General features: G+C 48.7%; 1 long non-coding RNA gene across 1 annotated transcript in view; it reads right to left on the bottom strand.

Annotated features, from left to right (window-relative positions):
- LOC126502475 (uncharacterized) overlaps nucleotides 1–22,112 on the bottom strand; it is a 25,026-nt gene extending 2,914 nt beyond the window's left edge. The window contains exons 1-3 of the long non-coding RNA XR_007591963.1: nucleotides 22,015–22,112; nucleotides 19,514–19,606; nucleotides 355–651 (exon numbers count right to left, since the gene is read on the bottom strand). This is a non-coding gene — a long non-coding RNA (uncharacterized lncRNA). The remainder of the gene's footprint in view (nucleotides 1–354; nucleotides 652–19,513; nucleotides 19,607–22,014) is intronic.
- Nucleotides 22,113–22,588: the final 476 nt, after the last annotated feature.

Here is a 22,588-nt window from a genome sequence, read left to right as displayed (position 1 = left end):
GAGGAGAGGAGAGGAGAGGAGAGGAGAGGAGAGGAGAGGAGAGGAGAGGAGAGGAGAGGAGAGGAGAGGAGAGGAGAAAAAAGGAAAGAAGAGCCATAGGAGAAATGGGATTCCCATTTCTGAGCCACATAGAGTAATCAGCCTCCACGTCACAGGACCCTGTGTCTTTTGGAAGGGCCTCTGTGTGATGTCTGCTCAGAGCCGCTTGCATTTTTCCAGGAAATGTCTTCGTTAAATATGCAAGCATGTTTAATTGCAGAGGCTCAGGCAACTTGTTTATCTTCCTTGCACACTGCCAGGGTGGCTCTCGTTTGTTATCTGGGGTGTGAAATGAACGCTGACAACAATTAATACCTCCTCCCAGGCAGCTCGGCGGCGCTCTGACGGGAAGCTGTGTACTTCCGAGCAGGCAGCTGAGGAGGTGGCGGGCCTGGCTGTCACTCAGGATCCGAGGGGCAGCAGAGTGACAGTGGCAGCTGACAGCCCCTCCCGCCGCCTCCGGAGAGGCCCCCGTGATAAAGCGTCCTGCTTTGTGGTGTGATCAACTTGCTTTACATGCCTTACTTCCTAATGAGCGCCGTGTTTAAACAAGTGTATAGAACACATCTGTCCGGGCCTTGGGACTCGAGGCTGTGTGACCAATTTCAGCATCTGAAAGTTAAATTAATGGTAAAGGGTTTAATTGTGAGTAAACAATACCGCATTAAGGAGCAGAAAACACAGCAGTGGGGACCCACCGACTGGCTCTGGTATCACAGATGTGGCTGCCGCTGTGTGACCATTAATAGTCCTCCCCGCCTGGACTCCCTGACAGCGCCTGGAAGCCCATTTGTCATCTAAATGGTCCATCCCCTTCTCAAACATAATTTTGGCTCATGGTCCATTTGGGGGGCTGGTAGGGTATGTTCTTTGGAAGATGAGCCCATTTATTTTTTTTTCCAGGCAAATGGGAAAAGTTCCAGTTTCTCAATGGAGACCCAAAGTGGGTAGGAGGCACCATGCCCTTCTACTCTAAACCAGCACCCCAAGAACTGAGTCTGGCTTAGACTGCAAGCTTTGATGGCATTGATTCCAAAACTGGCTTTTAAACACCCTAGGGTGTCTCTAACTAACAAAGGATGCCTCTGAACCAAATTAAGTACCCTTAATTAAAGATCATAAACTACACCACAGAACATTCTGTTACTGCAGGGGGATGGAAGCGACTGTCACATAAAATAAACAAGGTGCCGCCATCCAGAAATGAATAGCTACCCAACAAGGGCTCAGCACCTTCCTGGGTTGTTGGGGAACCAGGCCTGAGCCAGTGTGCTGGGCAGACTCTGCCAGAAGGACACAGGGGCTCCCCAAAGGTGCATGCTCTGAGTGTTCCTGGTTCTGGGGAGCAGAGACTGTCCCCCGACATTCTTCCATCATTCATCAGGATAAGAGACATTTTGGTGGCCAGGCTTTGGGGAGGGGGTCCCAGGAGCACAAGACTCTGTGGTCCTGAGGAGATCTCACTCTGCATACCCAATGTTTCCATCTGCGGAGGGCTGTAGCAGGTGTCTTTTGCCCTCCTTACTGAGGTAAGTATCTCCCCCAAATGCTGAAAATACAGTCTGCTGGGATGAAGGTTCCCCTATAGAGAATCCCACCACCCCAAAAAATGGGGGCCCAATTGTCAAGATTAATATCCAAGGTCCCCACCATCACTCTTCCTTTGAATGTGGTAGTCTATGACTTCAAAGAAAACTCTACTCAAGGTTATACAACCTCTAGATTCTGAGTCCCATCTTGAACCTCACATACTCATCATCTGTAAGATACGAACGTCAGCTGCGTTGCTGAGAGAATCAAGGGCCTTCATGGATAGGGAGGACTCTGGGCAAGGTATGTCAGAGTGAAAGTCCCGTATAGGGAAGCACATATCTTAGTTAAAAGAGCCACCTTAGGGTTGGCAAGAGACTGGAACCTAGAGTGGCTCCCAGGAGCCCAAGGCGATGTCCCCAGTTAGTCCCTTGGGAAGCTGAGGATAGGGAACCTGAATTGACCCTATCCTATAGCATTACTGACGAATATCTTTCATATCACCATAGAACCTTCATCTGGTGATGGATGGAGATAGAGACAGAGACCCACACTGGAGCACTGGACTGAGCTCCCAAGGTCCCAATGAGAAGCAGATGGAGGGAGAACACGAGCAAGGATGTCGGGACCAGGGGGGTGCACCCACCCACTGAGACAGTGGGGCTGATCTATTGGGAGCTCACCAAGGCCAGCTGGACTGTGACTGAAAAAGCATGGGATAAAACCGGACTCTCTGATCATGGCGAACAATGAGGACAGATGAGAAGCCAAGGTCAATGGCAAGGGGTTCTGATCCTACTTCATGTTCGGGCTTGGTGGGAGCCTAGCCAGTTTGGATGTTCACCTTCCTAGACATGGACGGAGGGGGGAGGACCTTGGACTTTCCACAGGGCAGGGAACCATGACTGCTCTTTGGATACGAGAGGGAGGGGGAGAGGAGTGGGGGGAGGGGGAGGAGAGAGGGGGGAGGGGGAGAAGAGTGGGGGAGGGGGAGGGAAATGGGAGGCTGGGAGGAGGCGGAAACTTTTTTTTCTTATTCTCAATAAAATAAAAAAAAAAACTGAAAAAAAAAAAAAAAGAAAGTCCCGTATATGCGACAAGCTGTGAGATGGGGCCTCTTTGGGTAAAACCCCATGATGCCAACAGGTGAGACACACAGAGAGAAATTTGGAATCACTATTGAGTAAAAGTGGCAGGTGGCCGGAACAGGGCCACTATGTGTTTTGCATGTCTTGGCCTGTTTGCCTTGCAGCCAAGGGCACGCAGCACCCGCATCCTCTGGATGTCTGCTGTTGGATGTGGAGGAGAGTCATGCACAGGAAGGCCACTGCACACACTGCTCAGAGCTTTGGAGAGCTCTTGCAGGCTCCTATCAACAGGGGAAGGTACTGCCATCCCTAAAAGCCAGCTCCCAGTCACAAGCAGCTACTGAGAAAACTCTCCCAATGGGTTGGTCCATATCATGCATTTCAAATCCCGGGAAGCCTGTTTCTAACCATTCTCTGGCCAGAGAGGGTTTTCATATATGGAATTCTAGGGTCCATGCACATCCCACAAACTCCAGAATCTCGAAGCAGGAAGAGCTTCTTGATTACAGACTCCCAAGGAGCCAGCTGCCCTGGACCTGAGTACTTCCATGCAGCAATGGCTTGGGCAGGTGAGATGAAGCCTCCTCTACCTTCCTCCCCGCTCCATCCAGGATGACTCGTTGGCCCTTTGGCACTGTCCTGGTTTGCTTTCCATTGCTGGCATAAACCCCAGGACCAAAGCAACTTGAGGAGGAAAGGGTTTATTCTAGCTTACGGAGCACAGTTCAGCATCAAGGGAAGCCAGGCAGTGACCTGGAGGCGGGATCTAAAGCAGAAACCATGGAGGCAAGCATGCTCTCAGGCTGGCTTCAAGTTTGGGGTCAACTGCTCTTCGTACACATTCCAGCGCCACCTGCCCAGAGTACCACTGCCCACAGCGGGCAGTGGTCCTGCCATGGCAATCTTTAGTCAAGAAAATTGCCCCCCCCCCACAAACTTGCCTACAGACCAAGGTGAAGGAGGCATTTTCTCAGCTGACCCAGCTTGTGTCAAACTGACAAAAACAGACAAATGAAAAGCCAACCAGTACAGGTGATAATACCCATGTGCTCTGGTTCTCAGTAGAGCCTCATGTAACTAATACTCAACCTTGTCACACAGACTGGACTATGTAATTTTACCCCACCCCCACCACTGCTAACACACACACACACACACACACACACACACTGTGTGTGTGTTTGCATCCTAGCGCTTTGGCTGTCTTTGTCTCTTTTATTTCTAAGACCTTGTCTTTAGGACAGGCATCTGGGTTCCCCAACTCCTCTGACCTCTGAGTCCCTGAGATAGGGATTAAGTGAGTTGAGCCACACACCCCAGAAGCATCCTTCAGCGTAATGTGAGTGATTGGCCTGGCACCTCCTCACCCCTTGAGCCTGGCACTATTTTTTTTTTACCCCCGCCATGTGTCTGCTGGGCCTGGGAAGAGGGTTGGAATTAAGGGCACTCCAGCTTTCCTGTGGCGACCAGTGAGCATGCAACAGATGCCAGAGCCCCCCACCCCCAGGCCAGGGGGAGATAAGGAGTTTCTCTACCTGCTAAGCTCCAAGCATTTGCCCCTGTGTGAAATTAAAACTTGATGAAATCATTGAAAGGGGCCCAGAGTAGCTGTCAGGACACAGTGGCAGGATCCATGCTTACCACCTGGCCCTGAGATCCTTGTTCTCCTGACTCCCCACGGTCTATCTGCTTCAGTTCTTTATAGGAAAATAGGCTAAAAACTACTAGAGATCACTTTGTATTCTAGTGAAGAAGACTGTGGCCTGGAGAAGTACACAGACTTACAGAAAGTTAGTACAGGAATCAACAGACAGAAAGAAAACACAAACTCACCCCAAATATGGTTGACCTCATTGCTCTCCATAGTCCAAGGACAGCCTGACCCCAAGTCTCGCCTGACGGATGTCCAAGCCATCTTTAAAAGAAATCTTCTTGCCTTTTCTTAACTTCTTCTGTTTTAAAGACACGGCTACCAGATCCAGTCCTAAATAACCAGGAGGGATGGAGCCCACGGAGGAACGGAAGCTGTTCCCTCTGCCCCGCTGCTTTAGCCGCCCTTCAAACCCATTTCCACCTCTATTGATTTTAGCTTCCTGCTGGTCTATGAATGACAACTTGAATTAAGACAATGTGGGCTGAGAAGTCACTAGGCTGGGCTAAACACACGCCTAGGGCTTTGAGGCTGAGTTCCCCCTGACCACGCATCCTCCTACCCATCATCCTCTTGGGGAGCTGAGCCACACAGAGGAAACTCCCTGAATGCCTGGCATGGGTCTGTCCAAGTCTATACAGAACTCTGAGGTCTACACGAACGGAGACACAGTCACAGCTAGCCCTTCTCGAAATCTCTTTGCTGACCTGCTGTTTGATGACGGGCTGTGTATTTATCTCACTGGGCAGGAATCTGACACACACACACCCTCAGCCCAGTCAGAGGCACACCTGCACCCAGATCACCCCAGAAGCTACCATTCTCTCCAAAGCACCTTGTGCTGCACGGACTTATGACGGGCAAGCCTGAGGGAGCATTAAGGCTGCAGCCTAGCTGGGCTGTGAACTTGGAAAACAACACAACCCTCATCAGCTAGAATGTGCAAATTCACAGCCCATTTAAGGCGCAAGTGAGTAAGCACATGTTGATCTAAGGACAGCCAGCGAAGCACCCACTGTCAATTCAGACAAACCCTAGCCAGAGGGAAGGCACCCCAAGAACACCGTTCCTCCGTTAGACATTCTGAAGTCACCTAAAATGACAACACCAGCTAACATTTACTCTCGTAGAAAGATGCCCTGTGGGGAAAATCATAAAATTGAGAAACAGAATGTATAGTCCTGGCCTGAAATATTTTCAGCAATCCCCAGGAAAAGGGTTGCTTGAAAGGAAAACAAGAAGCTGGGAGCAGGAGGCTGAGGCTAGCCTGAGCTACCTAGCAAGCTCAAGGCTAACCTGGGCTGTAAAGAAAGTGTATCCCCCTAAGAAAAGAAATGAAGAAAGAAAGGAAAGAAATTGAGATGGGTCAAAATGACATTTGGGGGAACTTTAAACGCCTTTTGGACTGATTTCTAAGTATATTAATTTATAATCAAGTTAAAATAATGCTGTTTTTATGGTGAACTTGTATCACAAACACACACACACACACACACACACACACACACACACAAAATGACCTGGAAGCAATCCATGCTTCTGAGGTTGCCCCAAACCTGTTCTGTCTGTGTCCTCTCTGCCACAACAGCCAACTCCTACTACCTGCCTGGTTCCAAACCTGGAAAGACTTGCTACTTTGAGATAAGGAGGTTGACGATGCAGACAAGACAGGAGCGGAGTGAGAGAACTAGAGAGTTCCACCAGACAGTGCACCAGGAGGGCTTTTGTCCTGGGATTCTGATGGGGACAGATTCATAAGTGTTTCCTCCTTATAAGTGGCTCCTGAAAAGAGAATCCTACTCCCTCTGGGAGGTCAAAGACAAACTTGGACATCTAATGGAAGATGTATGTTTTTCCTCCCCCCCCCCCCCAGAAAAACACAATCTGAATACAATTTTGCACTTGTTTCTGGGGGGAAATTACAAGTCATCAACCCTGAACTTCTGAGGGTCACCCTGGGTCAGGAAATCACAAGAGGCTCTGTTCTGTCCCCAGGAGGCTCTAGGGCAGATCACCTTAGGTAAACAAACACAGGTCTCTGCTTCAGGGAAGAGTTTGCTCCGCTCTTCTCACCCCCTTGAGCCAGTCACCAAGGTCCAAACTCCTCCAGCACAGAGCACTGAGACTCCCGTTCAGGCCATATGCCAGGACTGTGAGAGAGGCCGTGAGTGGAAGGGAGGAGCCAGCCGAGGGTCCATGGAGACACCCCTTTCTTCAGATAAAGAGGGTGCCATCTTGTAGCCAGGCTGCTTGGGAGGGCTCCTCCCAAAGTGAGAATATCTAAGTGTTTTGTAAGGGTGTTAAAGAGAGTAATTAAAGGGTACCACATGTCAGACCTCACACACACACCATCCTTCCAGATCCCGGGCCCTGCCTCTCTGATCCTCTCAGCTGCTACAGAACCAGGGCCAGTAACAAAAGGTGTTAATAGCCCGACGAGGGGCCATGCTGATAGATGACCCATTATGGTGATCGCTCTTGTGCGAATGGCAACTAGGTTTGATCAATTAGATTTTAATGTAAAGTGGGGCCTGAGGGAGAAAACAGCAAGGGGGCAAGGGAAGACCCCTTTGTTACTAATGCATCTGAAAAAAGCACTTAATTGAGGTCATAATAATATTAGCAGTTCTCATCATCAATAATTCAGCCTTATTTATTACTACCGATAGAGAGCTGTCAGGTGGGAAATTCAGGAGCCTTTGTTGAAGACAGGATGCTTCTCCTCTCACTGAATGCTATTCCGGTAGATTCTCTCTCTCTCTCTCTCTCTCTCTCTCTCTCTCTCTCTCTCTCTCCCTCCCTCCCTCCCTCCCTCCCTCCCTCCCTCTCTCTTTCTCTTCCTTCCTCCTCTTTCTCTCTCTCCCCCCCTCTCTCCCCCCCTCTCCTTTTCTCTCCCTCCCTCCCTCTCTCCCTCTTCACCTCCCTAATTCTTCAATTCTCAAAACCCTTTCCAGGAAGAGTATTTGTGGAGCTAGTTGGAGGACTGAAAATTAAAAGCCCAACGAAAGGCGTCACCTGGCCGTCTCCGCACCCGTCCTCACTCATTTTTAAAAGTCATTTTCTCGTGAAGAATAATAACTAATTTTGCCAGAGAAATCTGTCAGGATGGGGAAAAGATTCCTATACTTTTATGATTTTTAAGACCCTGAAAACTGACACCTTTAGTCATGTGTGATTTCGTTATCCTTTACAGCAAAAAGAGAGGGTGCCGGCAAGTGTGTGCTAAATGAATGTGTAATTGCACAATTAAAGATGCTAGCCTCCGTGTTAAAATTTAAAATGTATTAGTCTCGTGAAACCGCCTCATTAGTCTGTGTCTTAGAGGACACACTTGTCCATAATGAGGCAAAGGCAGGGAATAGTCTGGGGTGACAGCCGGGGAGTGGAGGGGACTTCGGGGCTGGCTGCCATTTCATTTTTACAGTGTGTGTGTGTGTGTGTGTGTGTGTGTGTGTGTGTGTGTGTGTGTGTTGAGAAGAGGGGTGCTTAATAAAGATAATTGGGATGCTCTGCCCTGCTCCCATCTGGAATGGAAGCAGACAGACCCCGGGGCAGACAACTGGTCATTAAACCAGGAAGATCACCTTTTTGGAAGGGATTTGTTTGCGTTACAGATGATACAGATGATGTTTGTAAGTTTTTTGCACACCCTCCCCTTCCCTTTCCCCAGCCTAAATAGATATTAAACTGCCCGTTCGTTCTTGTCTGGTAGGTTAGAGAACACCAGCCTCCAAGTCGGGCCGGGCAGTGCAGGTGTCAGATGGTGAAGAGAGAGGCCCTGAGACAAGGCAAGAGTGGTCAGCTCCCAGCTCAGCCGGTAATGAACCCTCACTACGGAGAGTCTGAGCCTGGCCCGAAAGCGGACTGGGGAAAGGAGCTGGGAAGAATTAGTGACCACATTTGCCCTGGCCTAGCCATTGTGCTCTCGACACACACATGGGCGGGGCACGTGCTCAGAGAACTCATTCATCAATTCCAGTTGGAATCGCAGAGATTAGGGCAGCGGGGAGAAGCCCCACGCCTTATCCAGCCGGCCTTCTGGTGATTTCGAGAGGGAGTAATTACGGTAATTAGAAACGAGGGCTCCGTGGCAAAGCTCCTCTGATCCCGCTCTTTCCAAGGAAGGTTGCTCGGCTGCTTAGAAGGGCGTGTGAAAGTGGGATCTTCAGAGACAAAGGGGCTGGGAGGAGAAACCAATGCAACCTGCCTTTTAAAGAAAAGAAGAACTCTGGGCTCTGGAAGAGCCCCACTAAAACTATGGTCCTCCTTTGCCATGACCATGTTGCCTCCCATGAAATACTTGGCAATGCCATGGGACAGTTGGTTGTCACAACTTGGGATAGGGTATCATTGTCATCTAGTGGATAGAGACCTGGGTGATACATCCCTGCCCCACCTTCTATTACTCTCTCTCTGTCTCTCTCTCTCTCTCTCTCTCTCTGTCTCTGTCTCTCTCTCTCTCTCTCTCTCACACACACACACACATACACACACACCACATACACTCACACATACACACACACACACACACACACACACACACACACCAAAGAACGCCTGAGCCCCAGACTCCACCAGTGCGGGAACAAGAAGCCCTAACCCCTCATACGCCACTCGCCGAGGAAGTCCAGTTGGCTTTGTCTCAGAACTCTGGTCCCTCTCTTGCTGTACCCACCCATCCCTCTCCACAGGTTAGCACAGCCCAGAAGAACAGCCTATGAAAGTTCTCCAGAACCACGGCCATGATCAACTCACCTTTCAGCGAGTTGGTCAGACCCAGCCTAAAAGCAGAGGAGAAAGGACGGCCATCCCAGTATCTTTGGGCTATATGTCCTTCATTTCAGGACACAGTGCCTCCGTGAAACACAGAAAAGACTTGGCAAGCCCTGAAGGACTGTGAGCTGATTTGTAGACTCAAACTTAGCTGCAATGCCACCTTCCTGAAATGGATGTAATGATTATGTTACTTTGTAGGGCGGGGAAGAGGAAATAAGAAAATGCCGAGTCCAGTAGCCAGAGTGCTCAGGAAGGGCTATGGGAAATTCTATTTATTTATTTATTTATTTATTTATTTATTTATTTATTTATTAAAGATTTCTGTTTCTTCCCCGCCACCGCCTCCCATTTCCCTCCCTCTCCCCCAATCAAGTCCCCCTCCCTCATCAGCCCAAAGAGCAATCTGGGTTCCCTGCCCTGTGGGACCTTCATCAGGCGATGAAAGGAGACAGAGACAGAGACCCACATTGGAGCACCGGACAGAAATCTCAAGGTCCAAATCAGGAGCAGAAGGAGAGAGAGCATGAGCAAGGAACTCAGGACCGCGAGGGGTGCACCCACACACTGAGACAATGGGGATGTTCTATCGGGAACTCACCAAGGCCAGCTGGCCTGGGCCTGAAAAAGCCTGGGTTAAAACCAGACTTGCTGAACATAGTGGGAAATTCTTTTTAACTTAATTCAGAAGCCATGATAGGTAGAGACGGCAACAGCCACCCCAAACCTCACAAGAGGAGTCTGCCCATTGTGAATCAAGGGGAGGTTGTTATTTTGTAATAATAAAGCATGAACTCGATGCTCAGTGCTCTGTCTAGCTATCATCCACATTATCCACGAGGCTTAGGTGTCTGCCCAAGCTAAGCCCCCTTCCCCTTTCCCCTCATTACTCCACCTGGATTCTGGGAAGAGCCAGGAGCCAGGATGGCCTCGCCAAACTTCTCTGCACTCACCCCTGCCTCCTCCCGACAGCCTTTGACTGCGCAGTATCGTTTCCAGCAAAGCCCATATCACTTCCAATGTGAATTTCAAACCACACTGATCCCCCCTTCTTAGCTGAAGTCAGCTTTATCAACCACAAGAGATGTGGGATTTGAGAGAGATCTGAGTAAATTCACATTGTTTGGATAAACTCATTCGGGGAGCTCAACAAATCAAAGCCGAAATGGATATGTATTCCAGAGAGACTGCAAGCTGCTAGGGGGAGAGAGGGGGAAAGTTACTATTAACACTTTTATATCTTAAGGAGAGAAAAAAAAAAAACAGCAATTCCCTTTTAATGAGGGTGTTCACAACCTCTTTTTGAAGCGCCACCAGAGCTCCTAAAGATGTAGCAGTTGAAGTGACAGGATCATGGAGATGGTTGACGAGGAAACAAGGTGTCATCGAGAGTTAAGTCGCCCGCTGGCCCCACCTCCCAGCTTTGGTCAGCAAAAGGGCTATCAAATATGGTAATGGGGGAATTTATGCACTATCCTGTAACTTAAGGAACTGTGTATATCATGTATATTTAAAACAATTTCTCTGTAGTTTTAATTATCTCAGTCTGCAGGGGCAAAAGGGAAAAAAAAATCAGGCAGCTCCCTTGCCTGGGACCAAAAATGAAAGCATTTGCCTGCTGACAGCTAAGACGTCTGTCCTAGCTGGTTGAGATTTCTCTAAAATTTGCATCGGAAAGGCAGCTTTAAGTATACTTAAAATAAAAAGGGGGCATTTGCATCTAATTTGCTACACTTGCAGTCTTAGAGTTTTATCTGAATAAAGACATGTCAACTGGATTTATATAGTTAAGCTGATAGCTGGGAAAGTCAATACCAAAAATACCAGCTAGATTCAACAAAGTGGCAGAGAACCTAATAGTATTTACAAATTGTGGGGTTTTTTTTTTCTTCCTCTACTGATGACTTTTAAAACTGTAGCAAATCATCTGCTTTTTGCACAAGGGTGGTGATAACAAGGTTTTAATGAAAGGCATCTTTACACAAGGACCTCCCCAACCCGCCATCCCCCAGCACAGCTAAGCAACCTGTCGGACTCTGAGCTTCTAAAATGAAGTGTCCTATGGTGAGCTGCATCAGCTTTGGGCTTGGACAGACATGCCCTGGAATCTGGACAGAGCCGCTTTCTAGCTCTTCAGTCTCTTTTAGCCTCAGTTTCTTCATCTGCCAAATGGGGATCGTTGAGATCTGTTATGCCCAAATCACTACAATTGTACAGTCCGTGAGGTGCCTAACTGTCCAGCCAAGAAGTCCCAGAGAGGGCCGAGACCTGAACATTTTCACTTTGCAAACCAGGGATGTGTTTGTAGCCTTCTGCCACCTCCTCAGAAGGAGCACCTTGCCGTCATGGGCACAAAGGTGTTGTCCGCGGTAATTTCTACTAAGTACTAGAGTAGCAAGTAGATGATAGCAAGAGCTCAAAAAATATCAGGAACAATATTGACAGTGTCAGTCAACCATGAAATGTCACACCGCAGTGGGATTGCCTCAAGTAATAATAATTATACCTCACCTGTTCCTTGAGAGTGGCATTCTGGTGTAATGGGCTGCAGGTGACCCCGAGGTCAGCACAGGAGGGGAAGGGTGAGCAACATCTTTCTATCTGGAATGCCCTCCCTCTCCCCACTCTCCCCAGCTGGAGAAATGCAGCAAATCCCGGCTCTGGCCACAGCCTCACACAGCTGGGAACAGATTTCTGTCTGCATGCTCAGAGCAGCCTCTGGGCTCTAGCTCCCCTCGCCCCTTTCCCAGCTTAGAAGAAAAAATCACCCAGGAAGGAGACATAATGCCCCCCAGTGTTGGGTTCCCTGCCTCCTGTTCTGTGAGAGGCCTACCAACCCACTGCCCTGGAAGATCAGCTCCAGACTTGAGCTGCCTTGCTCCAGGGTCTGGGGAAGGAGGATTCCTACACCAGGAAGTCCCATGCTCAGTTCAGTTCCAAGACCCTCATCGCTTCCCTTGCTTCCAAGCCATCCTGGTTTCCAGTCGGGCTTCTCTGCTCACCACCAAGGTGCCTGGGTGGGAACGGGAGCCATGAGGATTCCCACTTCTTGATGTTGCGGTGGGGTGTGAAGCAGCTGATGAGTAGTGGCAGCTGTCACATACAGAGACGAGAACAAGGCCACCATGGACCAGACACAGCCAGGCAGACTAGCCAAGGTTCCCTGATATCAATTTCTGAAGCAGGTCATAGGATGGTCACCCTACTTAGACATTCATGATGACAGGAAGCAAGGAGTCTCCCCCAATTCATGCCAATCAAGACCTGCTGTCTGGTACAATACTCTGAATGGAGCTTTTACCGTCTTAATTGAGAAAGAATATTTGGGAAGGGACAAGAAGATGTAGATGTCTTCCTCTATTGATCCCACCTATGCTTTTATTTGTTTGGTTTGGTTTGGTTTTAAGCATCTCTAACTGAACCTGAATGGAACTCACTGATTGGCTAGGCTGACTGGTCATCAAGTCCCTGGGACTGTCTCTACCTTCCAGCTCTGGGATTATAGGCATGTGCCCACTGTCAAATGTATTTTTTCCAACGTGTGGTATGGACCTGAATTTCAACACTCTTGTTTGCATGGCGAGCTCTCCACCCTCTGAGCCATCACTCCAGTCCCCAGAGAAAAGAAACTCGACACCCTCTGCCATTCACAGAGCAAGATCCACAGGTCGAAAACACACAGCCACCCACCTGGCAGCCTCATCACACGGGTATATCTCCAAACATAAGGATTCTGTGGCTGAAGAATTGTGGGCAGGGTAGTTCCAAAGCAACAGCCTTTCCCCCGTAAGTGGGCATCTGCTCACGCTGAAACCACTGAACTACAAATCAAAAGAGAGCCCAGAGCCTGCTCCAGCCCATGGGTAGAGAGAAGGCAACCGTGAGGACCGGTGCTAAGAACAGAGACAGGTAACCTAGGCTATCCAGTGCTGCCTCTCACTTCCTGTCTAGCAAGGGACCACATTGACAATCAGAGCCTGAACAGGACCGTAGTGAGTATGTGTGGAGGGTGACCTCAGAAGGCCCAAGGGGCTACCAAAGTCTACCATTAACAACAAAGGTGATTCTTTTCAAGGAACACTCATGAACAGGTCACCCATGTGGCCACCTAGGAGAGGGTTGGTGGGGACCTTCTGAGTCTGTTGACCTCACACGTCAGGGTTCCACCAAGGATGAAGGAGTTTGTCCAAGAAAACCCCTATACTCCCACTGGCAGACTTCACTGGATATCAGTCATTCTTGGGATTTTTAACTTTCTAGACCATTTTATTTTTTTGTTCTCCTGGAGAATGGAAGAATGAGAAGAGATGGCTGGTAACCGCCTAGCAGGGACAAGGGAATGTGGCTGGAGCCTGACAATGGCAGCCACATTCCAGAAAGTAGTTCCTAACAGCATATTCTCCTGCAGGGAGGCTTGGAGAAGGCCCACCACCGTGCAGGTAGAGAACAGCAAAACTAGGACTCAAGCCGATCACCAGGAACTGCAGAGACTCTCTTGGGCACATTGCTTGTCCTGTGTCCCATTTGCCAAAAACAACCACGTAAAAGGCTGTCACTCAAGAAGGGTGTCTTATTCTGCTAAGTGTTTGACACACAGCACATGCTGGACGTGGGTTGGTTTCCTTGCTTCTAACTCTGTAGACCTCTTTGCTCTCTCAAACAACTGTCCCTTGGAGGGATTGGCAGCAGCTGAGAACTGGGATCCTGGCACACACCTGCACAGCCACTGGGGCACAGGCAAAGAAGCAGGGGCGGAAGGCTATGCTCTCCTGTCCCCTTAGGCCTAGAGTTTAGCAGTCAGATCCTAGCCCAGATAGCAAAAAGAAGGCACAGGCTGGGGCCTCAAGACAAGACTCGATTGAAGAATGGGGCTGGGAGAGAAGAGGAGGCACTTACAAGCATCTTAAGACAGTCAGAGGATGGGAGATTTGTCCTGGGGGCATTCCTGGGGTACTCCACAAGTCTGGTTCCAAGCTATGGTCAGAGGACTTCCCTTTGTAATAGACCAACAGCCTACAGTATTCTGTCTACCCTTGTTCAGCTCCTCTAGGACACGGAACTCTTGTACTAGCTGAAGACGCTCAGTGAACACCACTCTTCTGTGTGTCCATCTTTACATCCCAAAGGAGCCAACACCACTGTCTGAGGCTGTGTCCAGCCTGCCTGTGAGGCCCAGCCTCACTTGCTATCACTTCGTACTGCAGAGCTCATCCCTGGCAACCAACCAGTTCCCTTGATAATGTGATTGCTCTCCTGGCCGGGAGCCAGGCCAGATCCTGAGACACACAACACCCTGGCCTCACAAGTCCCACGGCCACAGGCCTGTGTTGCGGAATATGACTTTACCTTTGTAAAGGTGTGTTACATTTGTTTATGCTTCATTTTTTTTTAACAGCATAAAGATGTGTTGCTTTGCCTGCCAAGGCATCTGATTGGGCTAATAAAAAGCTGAATGGCCAATAGTTAGGCAGTAGAGGGATAGGCAGGGCTGGCAGGCAGAGAGAATAAGTAGGAAGAGGATCTAGGCTTGAGAGGGGAGAGAATGAAAGAGAAAGAGAGGAAGATGCCCAGGGCCAGACAGACAGACAGACAAATATGGAAGAAACATAAAAGTAGGATATACAGAATAAACGAAAGGTAAAGAAAGTTCCAAGGCAAAACATAAATGAAGAAAAACAGGTTAAAAAATTTTAAGAGCTAGTAGAAGAAGCATAAGACTGAGCATTCAGAACTAATATTAAGTCTCTGAGTCATGATTTGAGAGCTAGTTGGTGGCCCAAAACAAAACCTGCTACAGACCTGGGTTCTGGAACCACACAGATTCATTTTCAATTCTGCCAAAGCTTGTACCATCTGGACAGCTACCCTCTGAGCTTAGTTTCACCATCTGTGAAATGGGATATTCCTCAAAATTCCATTAGGCAGAATTGAGATGAGACACTCACTTCACAGCAATCGAGAGCTTACATACCCAAGCCAGCATTAAAGTGGAATAAATACTAAGAGAAAGCGAAAAACCTTCCTGCTGTTTAAGTCACACATACTCATATTCACACACTCACATAACACACACACACACACACACACACACACAGAGTCACATACACACAAATATTGGATAAAAAATTTTAATGCTTGGGGGAGCTGACAGGACAAGTGAGTGAAAAGCAAGCCCAGAAACAAATGAGTCTGTTTTCAACAGGATTGACCTAGAGGCAGCTGCTAACACCTGGTGCGCCTCAGCCTTTGTTTTCAAGGTCTCTGATATGTGCAGAGGTGAAGACAAAGCTCGGGACTTAGGCAAGGTGGCTACTTAGATTAAGATCCCCCAAAGAAAGTCTGAAGATGACCCACACTCTTTAAGTAAATTGGGATGGGTGGGGTGGGGGTTTTCAGTAATGTTGTTGCCTGAAAAAGTAGAAAACAAAACTGAACAGGCCATCGGCCACAATAAAGAGGTGGTGGATCTCACCTCTCCCTTCTGTGGGCCACAGTCACAGGCTGCCTTCAGCTGGAAGTCAGAAGCCATTTCTTATGCCTGCCAACTCTCCCACTGATGGGGGGTCCCCTGATGGTGACAGTGTAAGCCTGGCTGAAGCAAATGCAGTTTTTCCTGGAGGGCTGCACCTAGCAACCCCACATCAGCAATCCCTGCAACTGCAAGGCTGGATAACATGACTTAGCCTGCCCCACATCACAAAACCACGAGGATGCAGCCCATCATGAGAAAGACCCGAGGAGTCTGCAGACATCTAAGTACTTGGGAACAGAACCCCATATTTAGCATGTTTTAATAAGAACCCAACAAACCGGTGATTGGTGGTACACCCATGTAATCAAAGCGCTCAGACGGCTGAGGCAGGAGGATTGCAAGATAGAATAGAAGTTAATCTAGGATATGAAGTAAGATCTGACTTTCCAAAAAAAAAAAAAGGCAAATAGTTTTAAAAATAAACGGATTAAATGAGGCCAAGGCTTCCTCCTGAATATTAACCTTCATCAGGCGATGAAAGGAGACAGAGACCCACAATGGAGCACCGGACTGAAATATCAAGGTCCAAATCAGAAACAGAAGGAGAGAGAGCACAAGCAAGGAACTCAGGACCGTGAGGGGTGCACCCATACACTGAGACAATGGGGATGTTCTATCAGGAACTCACCAAGGCCAACTGGCCTGGGTCTCAAAAAGCCCGGGTTAAAACCGGTCTCGCTGAACATAGTGGACAATGAGGATTACTGAGACCTCAAGAACAATGGCAATGGGTTTTTGATCCTACTGTACCTATTGGTTTCGTAGGAGCCTAGGCAGTTTCGTGGATGCTCACCTTACTAGACCTGGGATGGAGGTGGGTGGTCCTTGGACTTCCCACAGGGCAGGGAACCCTGATTGCTCTTTGGGCTGATGAGGGAGGGAGACTTGATAGGGGGAGGGGGAGGGAAAGGGGAGGCGGCGGTGGGGAAGAGACAGAAATCTTTAATAAATAAATAAATAAAAATTTAAAAAAAAAAAAAAAAAATGAGGCCAAGAAATGGCCCAGCAGGTAAAGGTGCCTGTTGTACAAGCCTGGCAACCCGAGTTCAATTCTCAGAGTCCACGTAAAGGTGAAAGGAGAGAACAAAGTTGTCCCCTGAGACTTCCACAGGTGTTTGGTGGAATTGGAGAATACACACACACACACACACACACACACACACAGGGCAACTAGCCAGGCAGAGTGGCATTCATCTTTAATCCCAGCTCTTGGAATGTAGACAGGTGGATCTCTGTGATTGAGGCCAGCCTAGTCAACACAGCTATAGACCAGCCAGAGCCACGTCGTAGTCGTAAGACCCTGTCTTTAAATAAATAAATAATCCAGCTGTGGGGGCGAGGGGCTAAGCTAAATGAAACTTCTAGAAGTAGGCTCTCCACATAATATTGATAAATTTTGAAAATACTTAAGTGAGCCAATGCAGTCACTTACAAAAGAGAGTTTCCAGTCACCTCTCAGGATCAAGATGGAGGTTCCCTATCCAGGGACCCTTCGATAAAACGGTATAGCACTTATGTATAACAACACAATTCTCTCTTGTCCTTTAAACCATCTCTAGATTACTCTGAATACCTGATACAATGCAACTATTGTGAGATCATTGGGATACTCTTATTTAAAGACTAATGAGAAAAAAATCATGTGTATCCCATGTGGGATCCACAGATACAGAAACTGCAGGTTCAAGGGACCAGCTGTCTTGTGATATTCCATGTATGCACATCAGAAAAAAGTAGAAAGACACAGCCATCCATCATCTCAGAAGGCAGGAGGGAGCTTCGGAGGAGAAGGGAGGTTACGGGAAGAAGAGGGGCATTCGCCCATACATCCACGACAGGAGTATTCACCAAGCGGTGTGCCATGATCTCTGTACCTGTCTCTATGTAAACCTTCAACTCAAAAGAGGAAGTGGATGAATGCGTTAGACACAGCAAAGAGGAAACCCATGCCCTGAACAACAGGGTTGGAAAAATTACACCACATCATAGTGAGAAACAGGTGCGGAAACCTCAAATGGGGGTACAGGGGAGACCCCTGACACACGTCTGATCTGAGTTCCAGAGAGAGAGAACAAGAAATTAGGGAGAAAGTAATACTTAATGAAGATGGTCAAGAACATTCCAGAAATGAAAAAAAGTCACCAATCTTCGGGATCAGGATTCTAACGCAAATAAACAAATGTTCACATTTAGCCAGAGCTCACTGAAAGAATTCCAAGAGAGGAAATCATAACATCTTGAAATAAGAGGAACGCTCTCTGCAGAAAGTAGGAAAGGAAGTGATCCTCGGCACTGGCAGAGCAAGGGCCCATAGCAACACCCTCCTGACAGGTACTTGTCAGAGTGATAATGGTACGCATGTCGCTCTAGGGGCATTGCCAGGGCCTTATGGGACCTGAAACAAGACACTTAACCACAGGAAGCCTTCATTTCCTTAGAGCAGGTCTTGGTAGAGATGAAAAGCGATGACATAAAGCACTTGGGAAGCTTCCAGAGCTCAGTGAAGGCTCAGTTAACAGGAGCTACAAATCAACCTCCTAATGAGCCAAAGCCCCAGAAGTGATGAGGGTCATATCCACTTCAAGCTGCCTGTAAAAGCTGCTAGCCCAGGATTCTCCTGTTAGAACCTAGGGCCACTTCCTTGCCAAGGAAGGAGATCTAATGAAAACAGGGTCCAAAATGTGGTTGCAGCATTCTCGTAAGGGCAACAACCCCTGCACCCACGTGCCAGTAGCATACAGAGGGACTCCCTAGTATCCAGAATACAGAAGCACTGTCTCGTCACTCTTCCACGCCATTTCGTGATGTCACCAGCGTGGAAGGAGTCAGCGGGCGTCTCTTCCTTCGGGTGCTTTCTGAGTACTCTTCCCATCCATCCACCTCACAAGTTCACTATCTACAGCGCCGCGTTCCTAACACAGCTTCCTCTGCCAGACCTAACTACCCACCAGGCTTGCGAAGGCCTTTCGTCACCAGGCTACCAATGCCAAGAGGAGTGCCTGGCTTTGGGCAACAGCCATCCTGCAAGGGTTTGTTGGCTGAGTAAGCATGAGTGGGGTCGTGAAATTGATGAACACTTTAGAGTGCAGACTAGAATTATGGGAATCGCTATAAATTCCCTCAATGGGAATCCCAAACAAGATCTATATTTCTCTTTCAAATCCTGCGCCACCACACTCTGAACAGTGTTTCTCAAGATAAAAATAATAAAAAAAAATACTCTGAAATATATATATAAAAAAAAAACCACTGAGTGACTAAGGGGAGTAGTTCCCAGTGTGGCTGCCATCTCCTCCCTGCCATCTTTTCCCATTCTAAGCCACCCCCAGGAGCTGAGAAAGCAAGGTTCTTAGAATAACCCTGTTCCTAGAAGCCAACTCTCCTCTCCCTTGTAGGTGTTTGACACAAACTCAAAATCGGTGGCCCTCTCCAATGTGTCTACGCCATGCTAGGGGAGGGCGCAGCCACTGTCTTCCCAGTGGATGCCAAGAGGCAACAAGCTTTGACAATAAACTACAGTTTGGGCCACCAAGGAAGCCCACAGGGCAAAGAACCGGCTGAATCACCCCGGTTTAGGAAGTGATTGCTCCCGTTTAGGAAGCTCCTCCTGCTACCTATGTACTTTGGCTCAAACTCCACCACTTCCCCTTCCACCCCTGAGAGCCTCGGAGGATTGGAGGATGGGAGGGAGGAGAGAGAGGAGGGAGATGGCAATGCATTAAACTAAAGAGCGAGACTGCGGCAGTGTGAGGTTGGTCACACACATGTTGTCAAGTCAAAGCCATGTCCCGGCGCTTGTGGGAGGTGGAATTATCTCATTCTCTTAGCCGGCAAGGCTCTGTGATCCACCATTCAAGTATGTGATTGGATTTTGGCTCAACAAAACCTTAAATTACACACCTATTGTGCCCGAGTTAAGCCCAGCTTCACAGTGGTGGAGGAGGCCTCTGTAGCTTCCCTGGCAGCGTTCGATCCGGTGTGGGTTCTCATTGCCTGTTGATGAATGAGTAATGGGGATTAGAGCGTCTCGTCTCGGGGCCACACTGTAATCTTCAGGTTGGGACAAAGGCTGGGTGATGGATAGGAGCTTCATGGTCCAGACAGGCCTGCTCCTGCAGGGTGTCACTGAAACAAGTGACAGACCCCGGGGCCTCCGAGAGGGCAGTGCCAAGTTTTGGGAAGAGGCCTGTTCATATGAGGTAATGGTCTACCTGATGTACAGGGCATGGCTGTAGTAGGAGCTGCAGGCCTGCTTTTCGTCCTGCCCGGCTCCTGCACAACTAGCTTTACACCAGAAATAACAACACACAAACTGTATTCTTTTAAACACTGCTTGGCCCATTATATCTAGCCTCTTCTCTGCTAACTCTCGCACCTGGACTAGCCCATTTCTAATAAAGTGTGTAGCACCGAGGTGCGCTTACTGGGAAGATTCTAGCCTACGTCCATCCTGGGCCGGAGCTTGATTGTGTCTGCCTCAGAGAGCAGAGCTATCGTGTCTTCCCTGGGAGAAGGGAGCATGGTGTCTCTGAGCTCACTTCCTCTTTCTCCCAGCATTCTGTTCTGTTTACTCCTCCCACCTATGTTTTAACCTATGAGGCCAAGCAATTTCTTTATTACTTAGCCAGTGACCTTTCTCCATCACATGACACTTACACAGAAGGCCCTGAGGTGACAGAGGGGGTGTCTCATACATGTTTTTTTCCTACCCAGTATTCATTCTCCACTTCTGGTCAGTGGACCAATTCTGTTCCGTGTAAACTCCACCCCATTCTTACTTTGAGAGGAGACATGAAGGGATTGGCTAGGCCTCCAGCTTGGGGAGAGGTCATGTGACCAAAACAAGCCCTTCAGAGCTGTGGGCATTCACTGTAACTGCTGTGTGGACTTCCAGTACAAAGCCTGGAGGCAGGACCACATCAGCATGGGCTGCTTGAAGAAAGCAAGGTGAGCCAGGCCATGGAATGAGAAGCAGGAGAATACCTATGCTGTCTTCCAGAAGCCAGATCCACCCGTGGAAGTTTTAGTCGCTAAAAGCCAGCAAATTCCGTTCCCTATGCGAGACAGTTTGAGATGGCTTTTCTGTCCAATGAGTTCTGCAACATTTTGTAAGTGAAGAGTAGTCAAGAGTCCACTAAGGTTCGGCTACCTGCTTGAGGCCATGAGCCCAGAGCAGGGCAGAGCTGCTTCCCAAGACCAGGCTTTCAATTGCAAGTCCCTTGTCCCTTCCTGCCAGCCAACCTGTACTCCAACACTGATGCCTTGTGGGAAGGAACAGCAGCCCAGCAGCCTGAAAGATCTGAAGGCACGATTTTCAGACTAGAGAGGCTCTGATGTTTTCTCTTCCCGTCAAAAGCTCCGTCTAGCCAGCTGTGCGACCAGTTAGGAGCCACGGGAATGTTGAGAGATGGATGGATTTTAGTTAAGTTCTAAACCTACCTAACCATTTCTAGCGGTGTGACTTCGAACTACCTTAGCCTTTCTGCGCAGAAATAGAAGCAGCTCTCCAGGGCAACCATTAGGACTAATTGGGAGGGCATCAATGCCAGTGGCAAATAGGAACGCCCCCTTACTGTGAACCAAACCAAGGGATCTGGGTGAGTTTTTCTCAAACAGCGGTACATCAGACCCAGGCATTTCTGGATGTATCTCAGTGGCCTGCCATGGATTTGGCCTTCTGCAGATGTAGGGTGGTTCTGAAATCACAGAACACGGCACTTGAAGGAATTGTATTCCCAGACCTGTCCTGTTAAAAGGGAATCCCCAGTATACCGCTCCTTACATCTCATTGGCCAGAACTAGATCACATGACCGCTCCTAGCCGCAAGGGTCTCTGGGAAGATCAACAGAAAGTACTTCATGCTCTGTATCTCTAGTATCAGAACACCAGGGAGGCAGTGGTTGCCAAATGATACATAATACAAAGCGCTGGGCAGAAGCCAGCATTCTGGAAGCATTGTCCTTACTCTGCTGGACTCTTTCTCACCTCAGGGCAGAATGTTAGCAGGGGGTGTCTCATGCCTGGCACCTCCCCTGCCTCTACTGCTGAAGGCTCACTTGCATTGGTTACATTCTTTCATGCCTCCGCCCCCGCCCCCGCCCCCACCCAGGACCATCTTGGTGTGTCGGCAGAGAGAAGAGAGTAAGCAGGAAAGGACCTGAAACTGAAAGTCAGACATGACGCAGCAAGTGCTGCAGGTGAGCAACTCTGGGGCTGTGGGAGCCTCTGCTGGTCGCCATCCCGGGGCTGCTTCCCTCACCATTCATAGCCTGCAGTCTCCACAGGAAGGGTGTGTGCTGCGATTTCTAATTGGTTTTAATAATAAAAACCCGAAGTCAGATATTAGGGAGTGAAAGCTGAAAAATCAGAGAAGCAGAGCAGCCAGCCACGAAATCCTTACCGCTACGAAATCCTCAGACCGAATGGGGTATCCTGTCTCTACAAGTCCTCAGACTGGATGTCCTTTCTAGGAAACCTCAGACTGCATCCTGAGCTCCCGTCTCCTCCCACCTGATATTCCTTTCTCTGCCCAGCCTATCCTTTCCCATCTCCACCTCCCTAGTGCTGAGATTAAAGGTGTGAGTCACCACCGCTTGGCTCTGATACTTTCTTAGGCTGATGCAATCTCGGGTAGCCCAGGGTGGCATTGAACTCCCAGGGACACATCTGCCTCTGTCTCCTGAGTTCTGGAATTAAAGGATGTGCCACCACTGCCTGGCTTCTATGGCTAACTAGTGTGGCTAGCTCCACACTCTGATCTTCAGGCAAGCTTTATTTGTTAAAGCACAAACAAAACATCACCACAAGGGTGGCCCTTCCCATTCTCCTCTCTACTTCTGTCCAATAAAAAAAAATCCTCACACCTTTCCAGACCCACAAAGAAACATAGATCCAGCCTTCTCGTGGATAACACACAGTGGTGGCCTGACTCCTAAACCATCCATCCTCCGTGGGTCCTCAGTGACTGACTCTGT

Source organism: Alexandromys fortis, unplaced genomic scaffold, assembly GCF_014885135.2.
Source record: "Alexandromys fortis isolate MF-2015 unplaced genomic scaffold, M_Fortis_MF-2015_v1.1 scaffold_1, whole genome shotgun sequence".
Lineage (NCBI taxonomy): Eukaryota > Metazoa > Chordata > Mammalia > Rodentia > Cricetidae > Alexandromys > Alexandromys fortis.
This window is presented reverse-complemented; position numbering and strand designations above follow the sequence as displayed.